The 6,605-nt window shown below is 37.3% G+C and overlaps 1 pseudogene; it reads left to right on the top strand.

Annotated features, from left to right (window-relative positions):
- On the top strand, window positions 1-2,419 carry LOC131071062 (3-hydroxy-3-methylglutaryl-coenzyme A reductase 1-like; annotated as a pseudogene).
- Window positions 2,420-6,605: the final 4,186 nt, after the last annotated feature.

Here is a 6,605-nt window from a genome sequence, read left to right as displayed (position 1 = left end):
GCCTTGACGGCATTAGGGACCCTCGAAAAGCACAAGTAACAACCATTAGTACGGAGCCTTCCTTGTGATTGCTCATTGCAATGGATGTTGCTTGTCTGAAAAATTCTAAAATGGTTGTCAAGAATGGAGGACAAACTGATTGCTGCGGTGATTTCACGATGATGAAGAAGAGGGGTGATGATTCTGTAAAGAGAAAGAACAACAATGAGAATTCAAAGATGTTGGCATCTGATGCCCTGCTTCTCCCATTGGGACTCGCCAACAAGTTCTTCTTTCTGGTTTTCTTCGCATCATCATATTTCCTGATGAAGAGATGGAGAGAGAAGATGGGTACCTCAACGCCTCTCCATGTTGTCAACTTTGGGGAGCTTGTGGCCATTGTGGCCCACTTGGCTTCCTTCATATATCTGCTGGGATTCTTTGGAATTGATTATGTCCAAAACTTTATCAGTGGCAATGATGATTTTGTTGGGAAGGTGGATCTGAACATGCCTCCAACAACCTGTGGGATAGCAGACATAGAGGAAATTGTTGTTAAGAAACCTGAGGTCCAGCTCAAGGGAATTAACCTTGGTGAGAATGAGGATGAAGAGAGTGCAGCTGCTGTATGTGACGGAACTGTAGCCTCCTATTCTCTTGAATCATTCCTTGGGGACTGCAAGAGGGCTGCCTCTGTGAGGAGGAGGGCTTTGGAGATCATGACTGGGAGATCGCTTGATGGGTTGCCATTGGAGGGATTTGATTATCAGTCCATTCTTGGGCAGTGCTGTGAAATGTCTGTGGGTTATGTACAAATCCCTGTGGGTGTAGCAGGGCCATTACTAGTCAATGGGTTAGAGTACATGGTGCCCATGGCAACCACAGAAGGGTGTCTGGTGACCAGCACCAACAGAGGTTGCAAGGCCATTCTTATGAGTGGTGGGGCTACAAGCATTCTTCTCAGAGATGGCATGACTAGGGCTCCTGTTGTGAGGTTTCAGAGTGCCAAGAGGGCTGCAGAGCTCAAGTTCTATATTGAGGATCCCGCAAACTCTGATAACCTCTCTGACATCTTCAATAGGTAGGTGTTTCTCTTCGAGATCCTCTTTTTCATTTGGCATGCACGATTGATCACCTAGTTTTATGGGTATTGGTTCAATGGGCAGTAAATAAACCCATAATTTCAAGATAACTGATACGATTTTTGGTGCACTTTGTTTCAACAGGACAAGCAGATTTGCTAGGCTACAAGGTATCAAATGTGCGATAGCAGGCAAGAATTTGTACATGAGATTCTCATGTTTCACTGGAGATGCTATGGGCATGAATATGGTCTCAAAGGGTGTTCAGAATGTCTTGGATTATCTTCAACTTGCGTTCCCTGACATGGATGTGATCAGCGTTTCTGGTAATTCAAGCCCTCTGATTTTTTATTTTTCGGGGTTTTTACTTCTTCACCATGTAATTGCATTGTATTGTACTTTAAACGGGTAGGCTAATTTTGTAAATGTGCTTCTATTTTTTAGGCAATTTCTGTGCAGACAAGAAGCCCACAGCAGTGAATTGGATTGAAGGACGTGGGAAATCGGTAGTGTGTGAGGCCATCATAACAGAGACGATTGTGAACAAGGTGTTGAAGACGACAGTTCCAGCGTTGTTGGAGCTGAACATGCTCAAGAACTTGACTGGGTCTGCAATGGCAGGAGCCATGGGAGGATTCAATGCCCATGCTGCCAACATTGTGTCAGCTGTGTTCATTGCAACAGGCCAAGATCCTGCTCAAAATGTGGAGAGCTCCACTGTCTTACTATGATGGAAAGTGTGAATGGGGGCAAGGACCTGCACATTTCGGTGACCATGCCATGCATAGAAGTGGGGACAGTGGGGCGAGGAACTCAATTGGCATCACAGGCGGCATGTTTGAACATGCTTGGAGTGAAAGGAGCAAATAGGACATCCCCTGGTGAGAATGCGCAGAACTTGGCAAGAATAGTGGCAGGTGCAGTTATGGCAGGAGAGTTGTCTCTCATGTCTGCTCTGGCTGCAGGGCAGCTCGTGAAAAGCCATATGAAGTACAACCGATCAACCAAGGATGTCAAAGTAGCAGCCCACTAAAAGAGTTGAGGCGGCGTCCATATCATTCTGTGGAAATCACATTTTAGTCCAAAACAGAGGATTACTTTGCCGCTTATCGGGTAATACAATGTTCAAGGAAACCAAATCGAGAATTTAAAACATTGATCTCTCTTGGAGTTCCATATCGTAGCCCACATACATTAGGGATGTGTTTAAGACCCACGTACGCAAGATTTCTTCCATAAAAGTATTCAAACAGTTCATCATTGTAAAAGTAATCAAACAGTTCATCATTGTAGTACTTGTGTTACACAAGTATTAAATGTAATTATCTTTTCTTGATTCTTTATTATTCAATTATTTTTCTACCAATAAAAATTGTGAATTTTTTTTCTTGAATTTTTTTAATTTTTATAAAGTTAAAATGTATGATTTTTAAGTTTTTAAATTATAGAAATTATTTTTTCAAATCTAATTGGCTCAAAACTTTTACATGGATCCACTACCTAAATGCAATTTTTTAGGTTGCAATATTTACAAAAAAATTTCCTTTTTATTATGCCGAAGGCATTCTTTATTTAATATGAACGATCAACGACTCACAACATCTTATAGCGATGCAAGAAGATCAAAATGATCTAGTCATTAGATTATTGAAGTGACAGACTTTGTACATTCTTGCCATGCCAATTAGTTAGTGTCACAACATGATGGTGTGATTAAATAGATGTGAAGCAAATAGTGTTCTTTTTTCTCAAAGTGTGTTCAACATGCCCTCTCTCTTCTAATTTAATTTAGAAGTTTAGTTAGATTCCCATTTACCAAACACCACAACTTTACATAATCCATAATGTAAAATGAAAATTGGTTACTTAGGTGTAATAAAAAATGTCACTAGACTATGTTTTCCTTTGGTCATATCAATTATTTATTAGTTTTTATTTTTCCATATTTATTAGGGTTTCCTAATTTTCATATTTATACCCTAATAAGCCATTAATGGTGGTTTGCACTGATCTATAGACATGTTTAAAAAGAATCAATGAATGTACTCCACTTATCTATTCACTATTAAGATATATGCTTTTCAATGAATGTGCTCTCCTTATCTACTTATTGTTAAGATATACATTATTGCCATTGATATACCTATATTCAAACAAGAAATGAGTGCCCATGATAATGACGGTCATAATGTATTCAGCCATTCTCCATAGTAAATTATTTTAAAATAATTAAATTATTTTAATGGTAAACGAGAAAGAAAACAAAAAGGCAAAAGAAACATGAATTACCAGTCGAGAATTCCTAATCAGTGTTTTTTCCTCTACCTTCCTTCACATGTATTCTATTATCTTTGACTTTAAAAATAAAAAATAGAAATGAAAATAATTGATAAGAGATTTCCACAATCTATAGAATAGATCAAAAGTTGTTTCTGGATTAAATTGTGTTCAAGATCTTTAAATCAATGTTTCGGATCACACTTTGTGATCCATCATCAGGATAAAGAGAGCCAAAAGAATCAAAATAGGTATGAAGTTGCAGACCCAAACTATAAATAGAGAAGGGAGGTGAGAAAATGACACATGTCGATCAAGGGAAACAAAAAAACAAAGAAAAAAGAAGTAAAATAAAATAATAATAAATGATAAGAAAGCATAAAAAATAAATACAAATTAAAAAAAAATAAAAAATACAACCCAAAAGAAAGACTACACACACATACATACATACATACATGTGTGTGTGTGTGTGTGTACATACATAGATACATAGATACATACATATGCAAGAAAGGAAAATATTAAATATAATAAAATGAAATAAATAACACAAAAAAGGGGCAAAGGGAAGAGAAAGCAAAGATAAAGGATCAAATAAAAAATGAAAACAAAGGCTAAGCTCCTTGGTAAAAGAAATGTTGCAGGCTAAGCTATTAAGGTGGGAATGGAATTCTTTAAGCTTCTCAAGGCCATGTGGCCAACAAACATTGGTGTCATCCACAGATAACTTCCACCACCTTGGCTTTAGAGGAAAGGAGAAAAGAGAAACTTCTTCAAAGTGCTCCATGTAAAGGTTAGCGATGACAAGAGAAAGAGGGGAACCCATAGCCACCCCATCCAAACAATATCAATGGCATGAAGAATGGGGACCTTGGTGAAAAGTGAAACCACGTCAAAGCTCACCAAGAGATATGTTAGCGATTTTTATTTTGACCTTCAGTCCTAAGGAAACACACAACACCAAACTATGGGATTGGCAATCTAGGACCTGACATCAACACTGTCAACAGACTGAAAGAAAACGTAACTGAACAAGGCTATACAAGCCTTCTACTCTTTGAGCTCCACTAGACTCGGTAGGGTGTTTATATTGCAGGTCTGAAAATGATAAAATTATACAAACTAACCAGTAGACTTATTTTAACAAGGTGGATAGTTCTCAGATGTATGATAATGGGTGCTTGACATTTCACCATTACTTGAGCATAATCCCATTTTGCTCCTTAAAAATACTGAGAACAAAGGCTAAACTAATCCTAATCCTACAACATAAAAAGAAAAGAAGAAATGAAATGATTTTGAAAATATTTGGGACCAACTGAACCAAAACTTGCAAAGAAATGACCAGTGCCAAAGAGAGGGAAGCAGAGTCATGTGAAAGGTTTCATATGTTGTTGCATACAAGCATTATTTGAAGACCTACTAAATGCTATTAACTTATAATAACAATATCAGTAAAATAGTATCACATAATCATTCTTACTAATCCTTTTGAAACATAAGAATCCCATTGCATTCTCTGAGATATCTATAGCAATCACAGAAAAATAACTCAAAACAACAAGTGTGCCTAAAGATTGAAAATAATCCTTGATTATTTAAGTCAAAGAAGCTTACATCCCAAAATGGAGACAACCATCTAATAAAATAAAACTATGAAACACATTTCAAACCATAAGATTTAACAACTAGAACTAACTTCCAAAATATTTGAGCCTAACTAATAACACTTGACACTTTTTTACAAAGCCTTTGTCCACCTTAGCAGAAGATTAGGGTTGGAACCCTTCAAAATGAGGAGAGAATACAATAAATGGATAAGAGAGAGGACCACATTGGAACCATAGAATGCATAAAAACTTGACACATGCCTTAGCAGAAGATCGGGGTTGGAACCCTTCAAATTGAGGAGATAATAGAATATATAGACAAGAGAGAGGTCCACATTGGAACCCTAAAATGCATTGACACATGCTATTGTCTCCTTTATCTTCAAATTCAAATCTGCATTTCTCCTCCAAAATTGAGTCTTAAATCTGCACTCAAAATTTGAATGTGACATTTCAAAATCTAGAGAAACTCCTTGCATACATATGTCACATTCAACCCTACACTTTGATCAAAATTTTCCATATTTTTCCCTTGTTGGAGATTTGGTCAAAACCTAAAAAAATTCCCTTCTCAGGCACATATCACACCAAAAATCTGCACTTTGCCAACGTTTGCTATTTCAAGCCACTGTCCACCTCTGACTGAAAAAGTCCACTTTTCAGTTCGATCTGGAAAAAGAAAATTTCCTCTTTGGGCCACTGACAGTTCTGCAAAATTCCCCTCTTGTTCAAAAATACCACAAAGGCCATCCTGCCAGAAATGACCCATTACTTCCATTTTCTGCACACTTTGCATATACTCAGAAGTTAAAATAAACCCCTTCCCTGTGCCTAATCATCCTTCAATTCTGCACATTTGCCTCTAATTCTGAGAATATGAAATCTTCTTTTGGAGAGTAGGTGCCCTGTCAATATCGTTTCCTGGAAATATTTCCCCTCTTTGTGCAAGACATTTCCAGATTTAATAAAAATGCTCCCTTCTGCAATTTACTTTAAAATTAAGACGCAGTCACCCTTTTCATTTGTAAAACACTACTCTCATAATGCTCTGCCTTTGTGATTGTTCTTGCCTTGAACAAAAGTAATCCCCTTAAAAGTGGCATACCCACCCCTTTCTGTGCAATACTTACTTCTTTGTTCCTGTGAGAAACAACTTCATTGCCATATACAACCTCCTTCTGATAGTGGAAGTAAAAAACCCGAGTAACTTCTTTTGCTAATGAAATGGCACTTGACAAAGTGAGAGATAAAAAAAAATCCCAGTTTTTAAGAGTGGAAGCATTTTTACCTTTACACATGGAACACTCTCTTGTAAAATTTCTCATTCCTTTTACTGCAAAATTACCCAAGAATAATTTCATTGTAAAATCCTTGTAATACGAACTCTATCCACAACAAAGCTATAACTGAGCAGCACACATATCTTCCTTGCAGCTTCACATCCCTCGTATCTCTGAAATCGATCTATAGAAAATTCACCTTATTTCCAGAAGCTCTGAAATCAATCCATTATACTTATATATCCATGGACTTTGGATCCAACTCACCTTCATCAAGCACCTCCATATAGAGCGCTGCTAGGTTAATACAATCATTCCTCATATACTCCTAGGCAATCTGCGTAGTTGATGCAGGGCCCATAATAGTCTAATGT

Source organism: Cryptomeria japonica, chromosome 4 (genome assembly GCF_030272615.1).
Source record: "Cryptomeria japonica chromosome 4, Sugi_1.0, whole genome shotgun sequence".
In the NCBI taxonomy this organism is placed as follows: Eukaryota; Viridiplantae; Streptophyta; class Pinopsida; order Cupressales; family Cupressaceae; genus Cryptomeria; species Cryptomeria japonica.
Note: the sequence above shows the minus strand (reverse complement) of the source record. Positions and strands in the feature narration are given on the sequence as shown.